General features: G+C 42.0%; 1 non-coding gene across 1 annotated transcript; it reads right to left on the bottom strand.

Annotated features, from left to right (window-relative positions):
• Positions 1-418: 418 nt before the first annotated feature.
• trnag-ucc (transfer RNA glycine (anticodon UCC)) lies at positions 419-494 on the bottom strand. The gene has a single exon. It is a non-coding gene; the product is annotated as a tRNA-Gly (tRNA).
• Positions 495-24,005: the final 23,511 nt, after the last annotated feature.

Below are 24,005 nucleotides of genomic sequence, written 5' to 3'. Positions count from 1 at the left end.
AGGCGATGGGGGGGGGGGGGATTAATCCAATGGATTATGTTCATAATGTTCATAAGCATAAGTTTGCACAACCTATTTCAATTTGCTCCATGGCTCAGGTAGCCAAGTCTAGGCTATGGAAAAAAGCTATTTGACTCAGCTCATTCGTGACTCGCAAAGAGGTAAAATTTGCAGGTGATTCTGATTAATTAATCAAAAATGCCATGCTGGTGGGTGGCAACATTCAAATAGAATTAATGTTAACTGAAAAGTATTGGCACGTTATGTCATAGGGGAAACACACGGATTCCCCCCAAAAAATGCAAGTCCCCACTTCAGATTTCCCACTTCAAGCACAAATACATTCACACGTTTGTCATTCAGCAGACACTCTTATCCAGAGCGACTCACAGTAGTGAGTTCATACTTTTTTCATAATTGTCCCCCACGGGAATCGAACCCGCAACCCTGGCGTTGGAAGCGCCGTGCCTTACCAACTGAGCCCCAAGGGAGACCATATATATCAGACTTTGACTAAAATAATATGAATTCAACTGTTGTACAACATCAGGGGGTAAGCTCTAGGCATCGTATTTCACCTGAGAACAAGTGCATTTCCATTTACTCTAAAGTAGCCTCAGAATTTGAACTGCCTTGATAACCTCTCCTCTGTTGTTGTTGTTTTTCCCCGAGGTATTATTGATCTTTTTGGTGCCATGTGCCTTTTTTTGTAATGCACTTTGCTTTTGGTATTGTCATGTTTATATTAGCCATTTTCAGTTTTACTCTGTAAGTGTCCTTGGGTACCTTGAAAGGTGCACATAAAATGTATTAGTATTTTACTGTTATTACTTGTATTACTATTACTTTCATTATTATTATTGTCTCATATCTGGATGCGTTGGCTGATACTGTATGTTATAACACAATACTCAAATGTAATCCACATGAGTGATTTTCATTTCAAGAGGTGTAATCCTTTTCCTCCACCTCTCTGTTGATTTCAACAGGCACAGTCAATCCCTCCCAGGTGGTGAAGACAAAGTTAAACATCCATAAATCACAATGCTTTGGGGGGGGGTCAGCATTTTTTTATTGGAGAGGGTGGCTTGTCGTCAGTGTTATGATGAATTTGGAAATGTGGGGGATTTAAAACGAGGGTTTGAATCCGTCTTTGGGAGACTTGTGTAACCGATTTCCGCACAGCTCTGTAATTTAGAATTGCCCGTTTGTATTAATGTAATAGCTTTCTTCTTGTCTTTCTTACCCTCTCCTGACCCCCCTCCCTCATCGACCTGTGTCCCCCCTGGCCTGCGCGACAGCCTTTTGCCATAGCGTTTGATCCGAGAGTGACGGGCCGTGAAATTAAGAGTCACAGTAATGTAGCTGAAAGGTGCCCTGCTCTGAAATGTCTAAAAGAGATGAGTGTGGGACAATTCATAATTCATAGCATTCCTTTGTGTCTGTCCTCTTTTATAATTGGTCTTTAAACAATGTTTATGGGTTTGAGTGAACACAACAGGAATATCAGAATGCTTATAGAAAAGTGACAAAAACAGAGCAGGATTGACATACTGCCAGTTTCCTCAGCCGGTCTAGCCTCAGTCAGAAACATGGTTAAGGAGTAATCTGGCATGGGTCATTGACGCAATGATTGATTGTGTTCAGTTCTAATTGTTTTGTCATATGGATAATGGAAGGCATTTTTTATTTCGTAAACATTGAATAATGTTCGACACATAGAAATAGAATGACCCTCCTCCTATGCTGCTTGGGGATGCCGATGCCGTCTCTCACCCTTCTCTGCCTTGGCTGAATTTGCATGTCCCCAGCACTAACCCAGACTCTGTCAGAGCTGATAAATCGCCAAAAAGGTCAGCATAGGGAATCTCCCTGGGCACAGCAGTAAGTGCCCGTTGACTTTCCCTGGAATGCAAAACACTGCCAACAATAACCCAGGAAGCCTGGGAGTTACACTAAGACGGCCTTTCTCTGCCACCTAGGCTGCTGACAGCATCGGGGCATTGCCCTGCAGGCCCCGAAGGAGACGACTCAGGGAATCCCATTATAAATGTAAATAAAAACAACTCGGGTCCTGATTCAGTTAACCCCTGTGACAGATTCAAATGTTCCTCATGAACCTTCCCTGCGTGACTGGTTTTTACCATCTGTGGTATTTATTCTAAATATTATTTGGGACAAGAGAGAATTTCAGATGTGCAGTCAAAGTTTCTCTGCTCTTACCTCCTATTTGGGAGCCAGTCTTTTGTTTTAGGTGATAGCACTGACTTACCCCAACAGACACTAAATCGTAATTACAAATTCCTCCATTTGTTATGGGATTAGGTGTTTGAGCAGTGCATTCTCAATTAGCTGGAGTAGAGGTGTAGAAGAAGCTAAGACAAAGTGTAATCCGCTATGGCTGTGTGCATCCCACGTTTGCCTCAGTCTCCTAACTTCCACCCAGGATTATTCAAGTTCAACTCATTTAAAATGTGAACCAAGGCGTCACATACCAATGGCTGGATGGGAATACTCCTACAGGTAACAGAACGTTTTAGAACTGACATGGCTAAAGATTGCACTGGAGTAAAAAGAGAATAGGCTACTGTATGAAGTCCAACGTCACAATTTTCAGAACCTACTGAACTGTAAATAAAGTGATGTGTGTGTGTGCTGTCCTCTCACAGCAGAGTAAACAAGACAAAGGCCTTCAGAAGTCCGACCGGAGCAGTATGCATAACTGAACAGGCTCCCAAAGCACTCAAAGGGGCACTCAACAAACCTTCCTTATTTGGTCTTAGCATAACAAACATTTTATGTGTACATACAGTAGTTCATATGTAAATTAACCGCATTCATATGGACATGTATGAGCTGTTATCAAAGAAGATGTTCAAATGTGATCCTAGTTTGAGATTACGTAGCATGCTGTTGACGATGGCACGTTGACTAATTAGCATGGTTAAAGCCATAAGACATACACATTTTCCCGTTAACACAACACATACAGGGAGGGTTTAAGGTGAACCTTTGAGTATACCTTGAACCCTCCCCGTGACAGAACTCCCTCGGGTCTTCCCAAGCTCTTAGAGAAATGATTTAGCCTAATATACCCAACACCTATTTACCTACATTAACTTCGCTAACCAGCCTATGGTTATTCCTCAACGTGGCCCATGAAGTACAACAGTCATATATGTTTAAAAAATTTTTAGGCCTTTTGCATCTTGTGCTCACACACAATAAATCACCAGGGAGGTAGACCACCCTTAAATAGTCATTCCCACGACCATATTACTGTGAAGCCCCAAGGGATTTATCTGGTACAATGTTCCTGCTTACATTTCCTGAGATCTTGTCAGCTGTGCACAAAATTGGTATGATGCTATGTCTGGGAGTGGATATGATCACTGGATTTGTTTTTCCATACTAGCTGATACCCATAACCATTGATTGTGGTGATGCAACCTCCAATAATGATAACTACTGGAAGAAAAAGCACATTTAGTCAGTGCTACCCCTTTGTCTCTTGCTTCAATTTTTAGTCTGAACCTTTGAGATTCCCACATTGAACCATATGGATGCCAGTGTGGCCAGCAGATATTTTTGGTATCAGAACGTTCTAGCATTTCCACAATAGAAACTTCAGGAGGATGTTTGATATGTTTTTTATTTTTTTTTTTTTTTTACATTTGTACGGTATCACAAACCATTTGTGAAGAAAAAAAAAAGCTCCTTTTAGACCTATACATGCCTCCTGTAAGACCCCATGATCCGTGAACCATAGACTTAGATGGACATTTTAGTCATTTAGCGCATTGATCTTATGATAGCTAGGTGGGACAACCACATATCACAGGCATAGAAAGTACATTTTTCCTCAATAACGTAGCTATCAGTAGAGTCAGAGCTAGAAGGGGGGGGGGGGGGGGGTCAAGTGCTGCTTAATTCATTTGTATTATTTTTGGAGGGGGAGAGGCGGATTATTTAAGATACTGTTTGATACTAGTTTCAGATGTTTTCGGAAGATGGGCAGGGACGCGTCTGTCCCAGCTTCAGGGGGAAGCTGGTTCCACCATTGGGGTGCCAGGACAGAGAAGAGCTTGGACTGGGCTGAGCTGCACTCCCATCGGGGTAGGAGGGCCATGAGACCTTAGGTGGCAGAATGGAGTGCTCAGGTTTGAGCATAGCCTTAAGGTAGGTAGGGGCAGTACCTCTTGCTGCTCCGTAATGTAGGCACCATGGTAATTTAGTGGCTGCGAGCTTCAACTGGAAGCCAGTGAAGTGTGGGGAGGAGCGGGGTGACATGAGAGAACTTGGGAAGGTGGAAAACCAGGTGGGCTGCTGCATTCTGGATCATTTGCAGGGGTTTTATGGCACAAGCGGGGAGCACAGCCAACAGAGAGTTGCAGATGTCCAGATAAGAGAAGACAAGTGCCTGGATGAAATAGTACATACACAATTTTGGTATCATTATACTCCATAGTCTGCTCTAAAATATGGAGTAGATTCTGAAGTAAGTAACGTCACGAACCAGCTTGAAGTTTTTAACAAAAAGGGAGACAACGTGGAGATAAATATATTTTGTTTTTCCTTAACTAAAAGTACAAATACGACTAACAATGGTGTGTAGTCAGTGGTTGCGCGCATGAATGTGATAATGAGGGGTGTTGAAAGGTGCCAACGCGAACAAACAAAACAGCCACAAAAACGACAACCAAAATCTATCAGTGTCTGCATGGAGAGAGTCTCCTCAATGAACGGCGAAGACGTTTATTTTTTCCTTGAACACACCCAGGCCCAGGTGTGTCCCATGTCGCCGACAACCCTCCCAATTCCTCCCGCAGATATCCTAATAAGGAAAACAAGAGAGCACAGAGAAAGAATACAGCAGACAGAGTGGGAGGGTCGCCACGTAATGGTCAGTCACATAAATATTCAGAATGGGGCACATGTCAGCAACAAGCACCAACAAAAATAACTCAGGGTCCTTGTCATTAAATTTTGGCCACATCAACATAAGACTTTTTAAAAAAAATGTATCACTAATTTCAAACTTAACGTACAGCAATCTTCAACAGCTGTTCTTTAGTACATAATTCTAACAGTTCCTCGGATGGTAAACAAATTAACTGGTCGACGTAAGACACCATAGTCAGAAGTAGATACTAAAAAAAGAATCTCGTTCTTCCCCTCTAATGAGCACACCAGACCACAACAAGATAAATGACATTCACACTGGGTACCACAGAGAGATATATATATGGAGCTTCCCCGAAACCTACAATACCTCAATGCTAGTCTTCGTGCGGATTTGCGGTGGGTAATTACGCACTGTAGCCCGCTGGCAAGGAAATAAACCATCCATCTCGCTGGCAGATTCCCCCAAGCCATGGATGTGCCCCCAAGACAACTGCTCAGTCCACAGACACCACACAAAAATAACAAACAAAATAATCATGCCCAACGTATTCCAAAGTGAAACACGTCACTAAGCCTAACAGGGGAAAAAGGCAATAGCTCCGGGTAGTAAGTATCACTACCCTACCCAAATCTCCCACTGAGGTACACAGCCAATTGTACTCACCTCAGACCAATGTCCCAACAGCAAGTAGAGCAAGAGTCTCCAGCCTTGGCAGGGGCCTGGAAACTAACCAATATACTCTCTCCAACGCAGCACACAACCAACTATCCATCGCAGTGGAAAGTTTACCAAACAAAGGCAACCAAAACTGGGCACCAAACATTACAACTCAAAACAAAGCACCTACAGAGTTTTCAAACATTAACTCCACGTTTTCTCCCAAACACAACACATTCAAGATCCCGGACGAGCCCCCACTTGTCACGAACCGGCTCAAAGTTTGTAACAAAAAGGGAGACAACGAATAACATAATATATTAATTAACTAAAGTAAACTAAATACAATTAACAATGGTGTGTGTAGTCAGTAATCAGTAGTGTAAGTGAGTGGTTGCGTGCAGAAATGTGATAATGAGGGGTGTTGAAAGGTGCCAACGCAAATGAACAAAACAGCCACAAAAAATTGCCACAACCAAAACCTATCAGTGTGTCTGCATGGAGAGAGTCTCCTCAATGAATGGGGAAGAGGTGTATTCATCCCGGGACAAACCCGGGCCCAGGTATGTCCCAAGTCGCTGACGACCCTCCCGGCTCCGCCCGCCGACATCCTAATAAGGAAAGCAAGAGCAAAGAGAAAGAATACGGCAGACAGAGTGGGAGGGTCATCACAGCGATGTCTAGATTCTGAAATACACATTCTGACGTTAATTTATTCAACATTACAAATATTACAATTATCTCAAAAGTACCATTTTCGATATTTACAAGTATTGTTTTAAACAAAATACTCTACAAGTATATCACATTTCCAGAGGCAGTACTCTGCTACTTTTGAAGTAAATATCCATGATATGAGCACCACCAACACAGTGAATGGTAAAATGGATTTGCAGAATGTGCAATCCTAAAGGAGGGATGTGATTGGTTAATGACCTATAATGTAAATGTCTATGTATAAAATGTATCATATTTTAAAAAGTACCAGCTCTGGAAATGTGATGTGTTTGAGGAGTATATTGTTCCAAACACTAATGTCTAAAAACAGGATCATTTTGAGATACGCATATTAATATGTTTAATGTTGGATAAATGTACGTATTTACAGATGTTGTCTGTATGAAGTACAGTTTACGGGTAATAGGTTCTGATGATGCATGTATAGGTCGAAAAAGAAATTGTGATACAAATGTAAAAAGCATGTCAAACATCTTTCATCACAATGAAGTTTACTATGTGAGAATTGCCAGAACAATCTGAGATACCAAAAATATTTCAGGGCCACGCTGGTATGGAATCGCCCATACATACGCCCATCATGCTCAAGCAGATGTTTGGCGACAATACAGTACATTGTAGTTTTCCACGTGTACATGGTGAATGATTTGACTTATAGATTGCAATTTGGCTTTCAAACCTTTACGCTCACTAGTTAGCTTTCTGGTGCTGAACCATAAAAGGTATTTCTTCTCTGTACTTTGTCCTTAAGTTTTTTCCTCCTCACACTGTTGCTATGACACAAGCTTGGGAAAGGGAAAGGTTTCACACCTCAGGCTATGTCCCCTTATTGTGATCTTCAAACATCACCAAGTATACAAACACTCTCTTTTAAAGGCTTTAGGACATTCTCACTTAACATGTATATTTAATTGTTTCAGAATTGTTTTAGCTTAGCTCTTGAGCAGAGCATATGGTGCTTGCCTGTTGCCAGTTTATTGTTTCATTAGAGTATACTTGTTGGCAAACCAATACATTATACTAGTGTTATTCTATAGTAATTCCTGGATTGTCTTACTGTACCTCAGTCAATGTGGCCTTTTACTTTGGGATCATAGTTTGTTCAATTATACAAATGTACAACTATCATTGTACATGACCAGAAGCACTGCAGCACTTGCAGCTACCCAGAGAATATGAACCGTATTTTCAGGAAAAACAACACAGATGGTACTTGACAGGGATTGTGGCACTTTCTTAGCATGCCTGACAAGTGTTATGGACATTGCTGTAATCAGGCAGCAAACCTTGTGCAGGATACAAAAAGGCAAGCACGCTAATTATTGACGCAGATCCTGTTGGACTTGGGCAACTGCGATATGACTTGAGAACGTTGGCATCGAGAGAAAGCAAGGCAACAAGCCTCCACAAACTTGTCCCGTTTAATGCATTTGTCCTTCTGGCTCAAATCAAACCCTCATCCCCCGTGTCTCTAAACAATTGTTTGGAGCCTATGCACCCTTTCCCCAAAGTTCTGCCCTCAGGAAATCTTCTCTGGATGCCTCGATAGCTGCGAAAGTGCCTCTCTATAAATTGAGTAAATTGGCAAAGCTGGGAGATAAGATCAACAATTCCGCTTGCCTTTAAATCGCTCAGTTGAAAAATCAAGAGCCTTGAGCTGAAAAACAACGACGAAAATCTACTTTGAAGCTAAAGTCTAACACCGGATGAGACTGAAAGGCCAATGCTGTGAAGACATTACACTTGTGCACAATTACATTTGGTTAACCAGATATCAACTAACTGGCGCCAGGGTTGGTGCTTTACCTGTCTTATATCAGCTCGCTTGTGCTGAGGTGGGAGGGGTGGAAATATTTGAGGTGTGTCCTTAAACACGTGTGCCAATGTGCCAATTTCATGCAAATGGTTTTGGCATCGATTTTCCCAGCAGAGGGGCACAGTAGCGTAATCAGTAGCATATAACCAATGTTTTATGAATATATCAAGAGCAGCATTTGACACGAGTGTGAAGGTGAACGGAAAGGCACTGGAGCAACGAACCACCCTTGCTGTCTCTGTCTGGCCGGTTCTCCACTGGGATTCTCTGCCTCTAACCCTGTTACAGGTGCTGAGTCACTGGCTTACTGGTGCTCTTCCATGCCGTCCCTAGGAGGGGTGCGTCACTTGAGTGGGTTGAGTCATTGACGTGGTCTTCCTGTCTGGGTTGGCGCCCCCCCCCCCCCCTGGTTTGTGCTGTGGCGGAGATATTTGTGGGCTGTACTCGGCCTTGTCTCAGGATGGTAAGTTGGTGGTTGAAGGTATCCCTCTAGTGGTGTGAGGGCTGTGCTTTGGCGAAGTGGGTGGGGTTATATCCTGCCTGTTTGGCCCTGTCCGGGGGTATCATCGGATGGGGCCACATTGTCTCCTGACCCCTCCTGTCTCAGCCTCCAGTATTTATGCTGCAGTAGTTTGTGTCGGGGGTCTAGGGTCAGTCTGTTATATCTGGAGTATTTCTCCTGTCTTATCTGGTGTCCTGTGTGACTTTAAGTATGCTCTCTCTAATTCTCTCTTTCTCTCTTTGTCTCTTTCGGAGGACCTGAGCCCTAGGACCATGCCCCAGCACTACCTGGCATGATGACTCCTTGTTGTCCCCAGTCCACCTGGCCGTGCTGCTGCTCCAATTTCAACTGTCCTGCCTGCAGCTATGGAACCCTGACCTGTTCACCGGACATGCTACCTTTCCCAGACCTGCTGTTTTCCACTCTCTAGAGACAGCAGGAGCGGAAGAGATTCTCTCAATTATCGGCTATGAAAAGCCAACTGACATTTACTCCTGAGGTGCTGACCTGTTGCACCCTCAACAACTACTGTGATTATTATTATTTGACCATGCTGGTCATTTATGAACATTTGAACATCTTGGCCATGTTCTGTTATTATCTCCACCCGGCACAGCCAGAAGAGGACTGGCCACCCCTCATAAACCTGGTTCCTCTTTAGGTTTCTTCATAGGTTTTGGCCTTTCTAGGGAGTTTTTCCTAGCCATGGTTTTTCTACACCTGCATTGCTTGCTGTTTGGGGTTTTAGGCTGGGCTTCTGTACAGCACTTTGAGATATCAGTTGATTTAAGAAGGGCTATATAAATGCATTTGATTTGATTCGATTTTTGTCGATGCAGCTTCTGGGAAAAGCTTGGACTCATTATGCCCACTGTGCATTCAGAAAGTATACAGACCCCTTCCCTTTTCCCACATTTTGTTACGTTCCAGCCTTATTCTACAATGGATTAAATGAATGTTTTTCCTCATCAATCTACACACAATACCCTATAATTAAAAAGTGAAAAGAGAAATGTTTGCACCTTTATTAAAAATTAAAAAACAGAAATACCTTATTTACATAAGTATTCAGACCCTTTGCTATGACACTGGAAATTGAGCTCAGGTATGTCCTGTTCCCATTGATAATCCTTCAGATGTTTCTAAAACTTCACTGGAGTCCACATGTGGTAAATTCAATTGATTGGACATGATTTGGAAAGGCACACACATATGTACAGTGGCTTGCAAAAGTATTCACCCCCTTGGCATTTTTCCTATTTTGTTGCCTCACAACCTGGAATTAAAATGGATTCTTTGGGGAGTTTGTATCATTTGATTTTACACAACATGCCTTCCACTTTGAAGATGCAAAATATATTTTTTTGTGAAACAAACAAGAAGTAAGACCAAAAAAAAATAACTTGAGAGTGCAGGACTAAGATTCTCTGGTCTGATGAAACCAAGATTGAACTCTTTGACCTGAATGCCAAGCATCATGTCTGGAGGAAACCTGGCACCATCCCTACGATGAAGCATGGTGGTGGTAGCATGTTTTTCAGCATCGGGGACTGGGAGACTAGTCGGGATCGAGGAAAGATGAACAGAGCAAAGTACACAGAGATCATTGATGAAACCCTGCTCCAAAACGCTCAGAACCTCAGACTAGGGCAAAGGTTCACCTTCCAACAGGACAACAACCCTAAGCACACAGCCAAGACAACGCAGTAGTGAATGTCCTTGCGTGACCCAGCCAGAGCACAGACTTGAACCCAATCAAACATCTATGGAGAGATCTGAAAATAGCTATGCAGCAACACTCCCCATCCAACCTGACAGAGCTTGAAATGATCTGCAGAGAAGAATGGGAGAAACTCTCCAAATACAGGTATGCCAAGCGTGTAGCATCTTACCCAAGAAGACTCAGGGCTGTAATCGCTGCCAAAAGTGAGTCAACAAAGTACTGAGTAAAGGGTCTGAATGTTATGTAAATGTAATATTGATGTTTTCTATTTTTATTACATTTGCAAAAATGTCTTTGTCATTATGGGGTATTGTTTGTAGATTCACGAGAGGAAAAAACTATTTTAGAATGAGGCTGTAACTTAACAAAATGTGACTTTAGGAAGTCTAGTTAGGAAGATCAAGTTATTACAATATACTACTTATTGTTTTTCCTTTCTCATTTTGTAAAAAAAAATTGCATCTTTCGGCTTTAATTTGTGGGACCTAACTGTCGAATTGCAGTAATTCCAATCTCTGTCCCTGGTACTGAATCAATTTGTACCCTAGGCTATTTGCCTATACGTTTGTTTACCTTTCACGTGGCAAAGTCACTAACAGGCCATATCAACGGCGATGGAAGGCTAATCTTATTATAACGTTTAGGTCAAATTTTAAGATGTTTTGTTTGAACCTTTTTATTTAACCAGGATGGGATAATTCAGATTTGAAATACATTTTTCAAGAGCACCCTGGCCAGGATAGGCAGCACCTAGTCATTACACAATTACAGAGAGACAACATGAAAAACTACAAGTAATCGAGTAAAAACCATAGACATCAACACAGGAGTATAACGGAGCTTTACTGTTGCATTAGGGTTGTTTAATATAGAGCACGCCATATTTTGGTAATGAAAGCAGTAATTGCAGTTGGTGAAACACCCCATTCACAATAGCTAGAACTTGCTTGCCATGTATTAATGTGGGTAATCTGCCTTGGAACAGGTCCCTAAATATATGTAATCTAGCCCCTAACCAGAGATTCAGCCAGTCCTCTAACAATATCTGAACGCAGATCCTTCCAGGTATTCAATTAAAAGCAGCTGATGATTTGAAGAGTGTTGTCTGTTGGTCTCATGAGGAAACCAAAAGAAACAGAAAACAGGCCCAAGGGTTGATGGTGTTACAACTGATGAATAACACTGCAATGAGCCTCTCCAACACACCTGCCCCTCCCTGCCTGGCTGCTGACTCAATAGTAATCTAGTCTGTCTCTGCCCTAAGGCTCCTCTCATGACCGATGATCGTCATATAACAGACTCTTTCTCAGTGACCATTCCGGGTCCCTGTCTTGATTTTAATCAAGGAATCAACCCAGGAGAAAAAAACTATTGCTGGTCTCCTAGACATTGTCTGAATTTTATGCAAGGTAAACGTGGCAAATTCTCGGAATGAAGCTCCCAAGACGCTCGGAAGATATTAGCATAATGTTCTTTATGAAAAACTCTTTCTGGACAAAAAAAAAACATTTACCAAGAGCAGCATTGTATTGCTGTTGTGTGCACTGTAATGTAGTAAGCACAGAAATCGCTGCAACTTACAAGCTTCACATTTGTACTATGCATATAATGAAGTTAGGTTTGACTGTTACCCTTTAACAAAATCACCTGAGCTCTGTAAAGGCACAATTCCTGTGCAACATTAGCACCACTGTTTGTCTTGCTCATAGAGTTTATATGCTCTGCGTAGTTATTGATGGACTGTAGGCCGTGAAGCTGGTTTGATTACCACTGGTGCAAACTTCAGCACGTTGCCATTCTGGAAAGCCAATTTCAGCGTGCTGTGGATGATTAGTATTTCACTGCAGCGAGTTCATCATTAACTATGATCCATTCCTCAGTTCCTCTCCAGCATGGAAACGCAGGCCGTAGCTCTCACAGAAGAGATGCATCTAGATGTGTGTGTGTCTATGTAATTATGTACGGGCTGCATCCATGTCCATCACTCAGCCTACACTCTATGTAAGGGGAGTTCACCTGGTACCTCACGGCCGGGTATGCATCGAGGTAGTTGTTAACGCACCTTGCCTTGCACTCTGCATGCATACGTTCATGAATCTAAATCAATTTCCGCTCCCCGGAATCTGTTGCATGATCAACATAAACATAGTAATATTAATTTTGCTGCGAGTAATATTTGAAAAACAGCACTGTACTATACAGTAGCCATTCATCACTGAAGTGTAATTAGGCTATTGGCTTGGCGTAGGCTTTCCTGGCTGGCACACACCCTAGAGCTCAGAGCATGCAGGGCATCGCAATGGATTATGCATCAAACGCGGACAAAATCCACCATTAACTGGCATGAATTGAAAAGAATAAATGGATATATGAAAAAGCACCTATGAAAAGCACCTGATCCATGGAATGACCACATTCTCCTAACAAACCCTGTGAGTGTTTCAATGATCATTTTGCCAGGAGGTAGCCATCAATCATCTATTACACTATGGATTAGCTATCACGTCTGGCACAACTGATTGACACAATTATATTTTCAGTTTTTAGACATGGCACACCCATTACATTGAACAACATTTACAATTATAACCTTCCCTTGACTTGATCAAACAGCAGCTGCACCGACAAGACTGTATGATACAGCACATTTGTGTAAGTATCACATTAGACATGCAAACATATAATGAAAATATGTACAGTGTATACAAAGAATTCTACAATTATGTCAATTTTTTCTTTCGTATTGAAAAATAATAGTTGATCTTCTTTTTCCCCCTCATACAAAATGCATTATCAATCACCCCACTTCGTTTGAAGTCTGTTCCTTCCTTCTGTCTGTGACGTTCACCGGAGTGAAAAGCCCTTTGCGTCTTTTGGAGATGAGGACTAGGTTGAGAAAATGTTTCGAGACCAGGTTGGAAAATGTTCCACAGCCTGTTCTGTTGTGTGAGTTAGTGTTAGTTTACCTTCACAATCTAACTACTAACACACATATATGACACGGGTATATCTGAAGGAGACTTTCGCCATGCTGATTTGGTAGCTTCAATTTGATAAACTCAGGTAACCTTTAGAGAACTGTTCTCACTCCTCAGTATCTGCACTTGAAACAAATATTTTGTGACTTTTGATGTGCTTTACCTTATCAGGTACAGTACTCTACTACACACAACCTTGTCTGGTTCTTGGGAATGTTTCACCGTTATCTATGTAATTCCAGGTTTCACCGTATCTTCCATGTTCTCCTGGGACAGTACATACTTCAGTTAGTCTACTCTTCCTTTATCTTACTCTGGTACAGAAACAATAGTGCAGTTTATTTTTGCCCTTGTCCTGACTCTGTCAGGGGAAACCTTAAAACCTTGTTCCAACTTCCTGATCTCAAATCCAGTATTGACTTTTCCTCACCTCCTTATCTTCAATCAATCACTCTTTCATTGCCCTCTCTGAGATAGACATCCGCTGGCAGAATATCTCTGCCATCTCTTCGTCTTCCATTTTCGGATCTCGATTTTTCACTCTGTCTCTGTTCCTCTCCATCGGACTCATTCCCAGTTTCCCAGGGGTAGAATGAATGACCTACCTGGTGAGATATCGAAAGGTCTGCTCAGTTCAATCTATGTGACACTGAAGGACACCTTTAAAACAGCTATTGGCTTTACAAAGTTGTCTGATAATTCTCAACATTTCCGAAGAACAAAGTTGAACATTATGGTCAAGGTATTTTACTCATCACGGACAATTCCTTAAAATGTGTTTGTAATAAACAAATCAGCTAGTAATTCAGGAAATTGGCATCCATTCGGAAGGATGTCGGCGCTACAGTATTTTGTTGGAATCTATTTTGTTATGTTGCTTTCACTCCATACCATCCACCGACTAGTCAGAAACTCTCTGAAACTCATGCAGACTCCTGTGGAAATCAATGTGGTTAAAACTAAACAAGGCTAATTCTAAATTGAGGGCTTGAGAAGGGATTGATTGATTTATGGCTCAATTGATTGGCATAGAACCAGATGGATTATGCCATTGACAATATGCCTGCTACTAGAGACAGATAGTTTAGAGTTAAGTATTTTTTCCCCCATAAGTCCAACTGGGACTCGAACCCATGCCCCTCTGGTTTTTCCCCATAAGTCCAACTGGGACTCGAACCCATGTCTCTCTGGTTTTCCCCATAAGTCCAACTGGGACTCGAACCCATGCCCCTCTGTTTTTTCCCATAAATCCAACTGGGACTCGAACCCATGTCCCTCTGGTTTTCCCCATAAGTCCAACTGGGACTCGAACCCATGCCCCTCTGGTTTTTCCCATAAGTCCAACTGGGACTCAAGCCCATGCCCCTCTGGAATTTCCCAAGCAGGCATGTTCTCCACAAGAGTGGACTCCCTTGGGGAAGATGGTAATGCACTTATAGAGGATGTCTATATTATTAATCCCGTTTTCTGTTACTCGCTCATATCTTCCCACAAGTCACAGGTCCTGATAGCCTCATGCCACTTTTGACACCAATGTAGCAAATCCAGGGAAAACCAGTTAGGGACTCAAGCCCAGTCAAGGACACTAATCATAAGCTGAAGAAAGTGAATTCCATTGGAGGATATTGGAGCTCACCAATAACGGAGTGATTGTATGCTTTAGCTATAGCTTATGCTATAGCCACTACACGTGAACATATTTATGTCTTGTGACCAACAATTTAGTCAAATTTCCTAAACAAAACAATCTGATTAATTATACGGTCCTTATGAACTTTGGTCCTTGCTCTTACTCAGTGGGTGAAGTTATCGGCGTACCTCCCACTGACTGTGGTTCAATTTCTGAATCATCATTGTATCAGTGTCTGACGCCGAGTACCTAAAAAGCAGTCTTCCCTAAAATGAGATCAAAATGGAGAAGAGCCGCTCTGTCACAGAGGTAGCAGAGGAGAAACGTGTCTGAGTGAGTGAGAGACGTGACCTGATCAGAAAAGATTTTCAGACCTAAATCGTGCTGCTGTCCATGCTACTTTGTGAGAAAACGGTGCTGAATTTCTATGCATGCTCGGCGCTGTCCATGGTGCTGAACTGACTAGTGATACTGCGCTTCTGGACCCTGAAATCATGTTTTTTTACCGGTGTGGTATACTTTCTTAATCAATACTAACTTAACCCTCCTGCTGTGTTCCGGTCGAATTGGACCGAATTACAAGTTTTCTTTGAAAAATGTAGTTAATTTAATCTAATTGTCATGAGATTCCATGATGTTGTCCACACAGGGCATCTGAACACACAAAACCAATGTTGATGATGTTCATAACATTTGGGTGTTTTATTTACGTTTTGTACACCTGTCGTGTTCCTGGTCAAAAGGTCGTTAGAAATGAGTGGGTGAGACTACAATTAGTGTATAAAATTGAGTTCAGGCACATGCCCATTCATCAGATGGACACACTTCCTCTCCCAAACCTCCCACATGCATGTGTGTTTGAGCACACACACACAAACCTCACTCCACTTTTTGGCTTCCATAGCAACCCCCTCAGGAATCTTTCCCCCAAATTAACCACACCTGTTGGCATTCTCACAAAAAAACGCAACATTGTTTCAATAATATATAGAACTTTTCTCTGAGCTCTGGTATATAAAGTTTTTTGAGGCCTTGCTCACAATCCATTCTATGGCAGAACAATGACCAAACAACATACTGTTTGTGAGGCTCATGATCATAACTGTGATCATGACACCGACGAGGAGGAGAAAGTCCTTGTTAAACTTTGACTCAAAGTAGTCTGTGATAAATAGCACAATATGTTTCCTCTGATTATTGTTATAGTCAAAATAAGCCATACATTACGCTTTTGTTTACTTAAAAAACGAGTTGTATGAGCTCAGGACAATGAGACCTACAGGCCATAAATAACAAATAGAAGTTAAAAACTTGTAATGTTCACAAGAACTTAAGTTGATAAAAAGATCTAACACAACATTAGGTGATAATACATGTATTATCATGGATTTATAATCGGCTATAATGGGGTGGTCATTTTGGACCAGGAACACAGATTTAATTAACAGGAAACGAACACAACAGGGGGGGGGGGGTAAATATATTAGGCTATATTACATTTATAATCTACATGTGTCAGAAAGGATACACATTCCGAACACATATTTTAGCTCATTTCTGAAACATCGCCATCATATGGCTCTTTGAAAATATAGCGGTTTGCATGTAGAACATTTCCTCAGATTAATCGAATAATTGCGCACATTCAAATAATCCTGTAAAACATGTCAATTGAGCACAGTAATCCACTCCCTGCTGTGGGTTGGTTAAAGTAGACGCTTCGCCAAAGCGCACGCATCATCATCATCATAAATGTTGAGCTCATTTTTTATTTTTTTTTGTATTTGAGGAGTCCTCTGTTTCGTGATCAAGGCTTCACTGTCAATACAACGTGATCTTTGACAGCAGTCAATACACTGTCTCTTAAAGCAAAACACCACGCTCGATGACATGATTTGAATGACCGATTTGTAATCCCATAAACGCAGTACCATTTTGACAATAGAAGTCGGAGGTGTACAGAGTTTGTTGGCCGGCTGCGGCATGTAGCTGTGGAGAGAATTTGCCTGGCTATCCAGACTCTTAGCTCCGGCCAAAAGGTACGCCACGCCCACGGACGTTAGTTTCTTCTCCGCGAACTACAGAGCAGCGGAATGTAGTGTGAGTCGTCCGGTTAGCACCAGACACTACCGAATGAACTTCCAGGTCTTCGCTCAAAGGATGTATACCTGATACGGATATTCCTGCCTCAACAAGGCTACTAACGATCGAGGTCGGGGCTCGGATATGATGGACTCAGCAGATTAATTTACAATCACTGCCACTATTTAGAATGTCCGTTGTGTTCTGCAGAAAACATTGGGAAACAGGGCTATTCCGTCTGGGTCGGCTCATTTGAAGCTAAAAAAGTAAGACATGTCAGACTTGGAAATCGCACGCACAGATGCTACTCATTTGGGTGATAATATATGTGGGAACTAATTGCAACGCAACTGCCCTCCTCGGTGCAAGTGAGTGTTCTTTGCGCACCAAGTCCAGAAATCTTGGCTGGTTGTGTTGCTTCTTCACTCTGTTACTGGGGAAGCAGACCGGCGGCAAATCGATGCATTTATTGTTAAAATCTACTCGGGCTATTTACCTCGTGGCATAGCCTCCTGGAGATTGACATATAACGGAGGCAACATCGGGAATAGAGGTAACCATCTATCATCATGATTTCATTGTTTTCTCATATGCATGATTTTCAATCCGGACAAAACATAGTAAGAAAAAAAGTGAGAATTGTTTATATATATTGTCACATTGAGCTGTTACGTTATAGTAGAGTTCCCTGTGTAATTTCCTTTTTCATGGTAGGCTATTACGAGGTGTGGATCAGGTGTGGTTTGTTTGACTTGGTGGGAGTCTAAAACAGAATGCGGCGTAATGGTCTATGGATAGGCAATTGCACCATTCGTTGGGAGAAAGGTGACTACTCTAGTCTTGTTTGACTGTCTCACGACACAAACAACCACAGGAAATGTAGACATGGTCATTATCAAGTTTGTTCCCCCATCCAGATATTTACCACTTACATTCTTTCATCCAATCATCATCCTTCTCTGTCTTGATTTGTGACAAATACGACATGCACTCGTACAGCACACCAAACTGCTTGGCGACTTTGTGAAATAAGCTTCTTACGATTCGTTATAGTCATTGCATTTTCTAAATCGATTCGATTGTGTGTCAAGTTCACTGTGGCCAATGGAGATGGTAGCCTAGAATGTGAAGAAAGTGTTAATTATGACGAATGCATCGGAAGTTATTTTAACCTAACAACGTTGACTGAACGGAACCTAGCCAACGTGTTTGTGTTGATCCATTTCAAAAAGACAGAAAAAGGGCGAGACCGTGTCTGTGAAATCGATCTCCAATCACCTTGCAATTCCACAAGCCTACACAGCATTTATGTTGGGACACTGATGTTCCCCACAACGTCAAGGAGGAAGTTTAAGAAATGCCTCTGCGTATGAGTAATGTGATGACTAATGTGATGAGCAGTAACACAATTTCGTCTCGTCTACTCACAACGTCTGGTCTACCCTTTTTTTTTTTTTTTGTATTGCACCGTGGTGGATCTATGTTTCTTCAATAATTCAAAATGACTTTTAATCATTCGCCTCCCTTGGCATTACATAACACAGAACCACTTTTAATGGATATGTTCCACCTGAGCTACTTGGCTGTTAGCCTAATGCACGTCGTTGAGCTTGTGCAATTCGGCTTTTGGCCGCCGCCGGAGGTCTCTCTCTTCATTGCCCACTCATGGCGGCGCATTTTTTTCTCCCACTGATGCAGCACCTAGCTGTATATCCTTTCTACACCTAGCTGTATATCCTTTCTACACCTAGCTGTATATCCTTTCTACACCTAGCTGTATATCCTTTCTACACCTTTCTACACCTAGCTGTATATCCTTTCTATACCTAGCTGTATATCCTTTCTATACCTAGCTGTATATCCTTTCTACACATAGCTGTATATCTTTTCTACACCTAGCTGTATATCCTTTCTACACCTAGCTGTATATCCTTTCCACCGTAAATCCAGCTAGGAGTGTTCTGAATGTCAAGCTGCAGTGCCTGATAATGTCTTATTTTATACTGCAGGTAGGGGGCCACGGAGCACCAGCGCTTTGCAGCTCCCTCCTCACATGAGCTAAAGTCAGTTATGCTTCACATGGCAATGTCCTTATGTCTGTGGAAACAAAGTTAATATGCTACTAAACCATCCAGGTCAGATAGCACGTGCATGTTTGTCTGGTTAGATAGAGGTAACTGCCAAAAAATAATGGAAACACTTGAACAAATGAAGGATGCAAAGTGTGTTGATAAGCAGGCCCTGCTACTACACTACAGCCACCCGGCATCCGGCGTTGCCATCAGCCGTGAGCAATTGAGGGATTGCCTTCCTTTGAAGTCAATCGAAGCTGCTGTACTGCTCATGTTGCGCTCGCGTCGCAGCGTCCAAGCTCAAGAATGGCCAAGGTTCAATTCTCGATGGCTGACGCGATAGCTCATCCTGTCATTCCTTAAAGAAATAAGGAGAAATAAAGTTGATTATTGCACATGGCCTCGAGAAGACATCCCTGGATGTTTTTGCTAAGATTGATGAATTCAAGCCACCTTGACTGTTCACAATGTAAACAAAATCAACTTGTGTAATTAGAAGATAATTTAGTACAACCATTAGCAACAACTGAATTAATACTTGCGAATAAGTGGACAAAAGCTATTGCACTTATACATAACGGAACAGTACAATAGGGGAAATAGAATATAGTCGCTCTCTCCTTCTGCTCCTCTTCTCTCTCAAAACAACGCATTCCGTGTAAGCAGGCAGAACGTCACATTGTCCTGACGCTGATGGCAAGGCAACGCAATGCGTATATAGTGGAGCTGAGGTGTTAGGGTCATGCATAAACAAGCAGGGCAGGCCGTTATTTTAGCGACCATGGCTAGGCCCCCCATGCACAGGGTTACGTGTGGTCAACTGAATGGCTTGATGAGCATGAAAACAATGTAAACCATATACCATGGTCATCTGAGTCACCAGATCTCAACCCAGTTGAACACTTATTGAGGTTATCAAGTTTTATGAGTCATATGTGCTGCGTGGTATACACTGTCCAATGAAATGCTAACTTGCAGGTTACTTCTCAATGCAACAACAATAAGAAAACATATTAGCATAAGTATAATACAGGAAGCCACAATTTATAGTCCAAAATGTACGTGTGTTTCAGGGAAGGGGGGGATTGGGGCGCAAGTATTTAAATGATGCAGTATTTAGGCAATCATTATAAGTCTGGTAGCAGCAGTTGTATGTGTAGCATTAGTGACTGAGGAAAACAATTGATTCAGTTAAATATCGGGATATTATTTTGGACGAATATCGCAAAATCATTGCTCCGCTAGTTGCCTGTACCTTCACTGAACCACAGATTGTTCTCCATCTTCTTTTAAAATAAGGAGCTAGTATCTTTTCAGCACTTTTATTTCCAGGACTGATCAAGACTCGTTATGTCGTGGCTCTCTCTCGTCCCTGTGCGGCAGACAATATGGTGAGAAATATGTTTTTAACATGGAATCGCAATAAAATTACAGTATCAAATAGTAATACATATTGTATCGACAACTAAGTTGTTGTGATAATCGTATTGTAAGGTCCCTGGCAATTCCCAGCTCTATGTCGCATGAATATATACAGTGGGGCAAAAAAGTATTTAGTCAGCCACCAATTGTGCAAGTTCTCCCACTTAAAAAGATGAGAGAGGCCTGTAATTTTTATCATAGGTACACTTCAACTATGACAGACAAAATGAGAAAAAAATTCCTGAAAATCACATTGTAGGATTTTTAATGAATTTATTTGCAGAATATGGTGGAAAATAAGTATTTGGTCAATAACAAAAGTTTATCTCAATACTTTGTTATATACCCTTTGTTGGCAATGACAGAGGTCAAACGTTTTCTGTAAGTCTTCACGAGGTTTTCACACACTGTTGCTGGTATTTTGGCCCATTCCTCCATGCAGATCTCCTCTAGAGCAGTGATGTTTTGGGGCTGTTGCTGGGCAACACGGACTTTCAACTCCCTCCAAAGATTTTCTATGGGGTTGAAATCTGGAGACTGGCTAGGCCACTCCAGGACCTTGAAATGCTTCTTACGAAGCCACTCCTTCGTTGCCCGGGCGGTGTGTTTGGGATCATTGTCATGCTGAAAGACCCAGCCACGTTTCATCTTCAATGCCCTTGCTGATGGAAGGAGGTTTTCACTCAAAATCTCACGATACATGGCCCCATTCATTATTTCCTTTGCACGGATCAGTCGTCCTGGTCCCTTTGCAGAAAAACTGGACATGTACCGCCTTGATCAGAAATACAGTGTAGACATTGTTAATGTTAATGACTATTGTAGCTAGAATCGGCAGATTTTTTATGGAATATCTACAGAGGCACATTAACAGCAACCATCACTCCTGTGTTCCAATGGCACGTTGTGTTAGCTAATCAAAGTTTATCATTTTAAAAGGCTAAATGATCATTAGAAACCATTTTGCAATTATGTTAGTACAACTGAAAACTGTTGCTGATTTAAATAAGCAATAAAACTTGCCTTCTTTAGACGAGTTGAGTATCTGGAGCATCAGCATTTGTGGGTTCGATTACAGGCTCAAAATGGCCAGAAACAAAGAACTTTCTTCTGAAATTCGTCAGTCTATTCTTGTTCTGAGAAATGAAGGCTATTCCATGCGAGAAACTTGAACTGAAGATCTCGTACAACGCTGTGTACTACTCCCTTCACAGAACAGCCTAACTGACTCTAACCAGAATAGAAAGAGGAGTGGGAGGCCCCAGTGCACAACTGAGCAAGAGGACAAGTACATTAGAGTGTCTAATTTGAGAAACAGACGCCTCACAAGTCTTCAACCGGCAGCTTCATTAAATAGTACCTGCAAAACACCAATCTCAACGTCAACAGTGAAGAGGTGACTCCGGGATGCTGGCCTTCTAGGGAGAGTTCCTCTGTCCAGTGTCTGTGTTATTTTGCCCATCTTCATCTTTTCTTTTTATTGGCCAGTCTGAGATGATATGGCTTTTTCTTTGCAACTCTGCCTAGAAGGCCAGCATCCTGAGGGTTGCCTCTTCATTGTTGACGTTGAGACCGGTGTTTTGTGGGTACTATTTAATGAAGCTGCCAGTTGAGGCCTTGTGAGGTGTCTGTTTATAAGTGACCCCAACCTTTTGAACGGTAGCATATATACAGTGCATTCAGAAAGTATTCAGACCCCTTGACTTTTCCCACATTTTGTTACGTTACAGCCTTATTCTAAAATCGATTACATTTAATTTTTCCTCATCAATCTACACACAATACCCCATAATGACAAAGTGAAAACAGATTTTTTTACATTTTTGCAAATGTATAAAAAATAAAAAAACAAATACCTTAAGTATTCAGACCATTTGCTATGAGACTCGAAATTGAGCTCAGGTGCACCCTTGAGATGTTTCTACAACTTGACTGCGGTATATTCAATTGATTGGACATGATTTGGAAAGGCACACACCTGTCTTTATAAGGTCCCACAGTTGACAGTGCATATCAGAGCAAAAACCAAGCCATGATGTTGAAGGAATTGTCCGTAGAGCTCCGAGACATGATTGTGTCGAGGCACAGATCTGGGGAAGGGTACCAAAACATTTCTGCAGCATTGAAGGTCCCCAAGAACACATCGGCCTCCATCACTCTTAAATGGAAGAAGTTTGGAACCACCAATATTCTTCCTAGAGCTGGCCACCCGGCCAAACTAAGAAATCAGAGGAAAAGGGCCCTGGTCAGGGAGGTGACCAAGAACTTTGATGGTCACTCTGACAGAGCTCCAGAGTTCCTCTGTGGAGATGGGGGAACCATCTCTGCAGCACTCCACCAATCAGGCCTTTCTGGCAGAGTGGTCAGACGGAAGCCACTCCTCAGTAAAAGGCACATGACAGCCCACTTGGAGTTTGCCAAAAGGCACGTAAAGACTCTCAGACCATGAGAAACAAGATTCTCTGGTCTGATGAAGCCAAGCATCACATCTGGAGGTAACCTGGCATCATCCCTATGGTGAAGCATTTTTATTTACCTTTTATTTAACTAGGCAAGTCAGTTAAGAAGAAATTCTTATTTTCAATGACAGCCTAGGAACAGTGGGTTAACTGCCTGTTCAGGGGCAGAACGACAGATTTGTACCTTGTCAGCTTGGGGATTTGAACTTTCAACCTTCTGGTTACTAGTCCAACGCTCTAACCACTAGGCTACCCTGCCGCCCAAAAAGCATGGTGGTGGCAGCATAATGCTGCTGAGATGTTTATCAGCGGCAAGGACTGGAAGACTAGTTATGATCAAGGGAAAGATGAAAGGAGCAGAGAGATCCTTGATGAACACCTGCTCCAGAGCACTCAGGACCTTGACCCTAAGCCAAAACAATGCCGGACTGGCTTCGGGGCAAGTCTCTGAATATCCTTGTGTCCCAGCCAGAGCCCGGACTTGAACCCGATTGAACATCTCTGGAGAGACCTGAAAATAGCTGTGCAGCGAAGCTCCCCATCCAACCTGACAGAGCTTGAGAGGATCTGCAGAGAAGAATGAATGAAACTCCCCAAATACACTTGTGCCAAGCTTGTAGTGTCATACCCAGAAAGACAAGGCTGTAATCGCTGCCAAAGGTGCTTTAAAAAAGTTCTAAGTAAATGGTCTGAATGTAACACTTCAGTTTTTTAAATGTAATACATTTGCAAAATTTCTAATGAACTGTTTTTGGTTTGCCATTATAGGGTATTGTGTGTAGATTGATGATAAACAAAATAATTTATTCAATTCAGAATAACGCTGTAACGTAACAAAAGTTGGTAAAAATCAAGGGTTCTGAATACTTTCCGATTGCACTGTGTGTGTGTGTGTGTGTGTGTGTGTTTGTCTGTGTATGTGTCTGTATATATATACACACAGTTGAAGTCAGAAGTTTACAGACACCTTAGCCAAATACATTTTCCCTCAGTTTTTCACAATCCTTCTCATGATGCCAT

This window comes from Oncorhynchus nerka, linkage group LG14 (assembly GCF_034236695.1).
Source record: "Oncorhynchus nerka isolate Pitt River linkage group LG14, Oner_Uvic_2.0, whole genome shotgun sequence".
NCBI lineage: Eukaryota > Metazoa > Chordata > Actinopteri > Salmoniformes > Salmonidae > Oncorhynchus > Oncorhynchus nerka.
The sequence above is the reverse complement of the archived record's forward strand: the minus strand, read 5'-3'. Positions and strand labels throughout refer to the sequence as shown.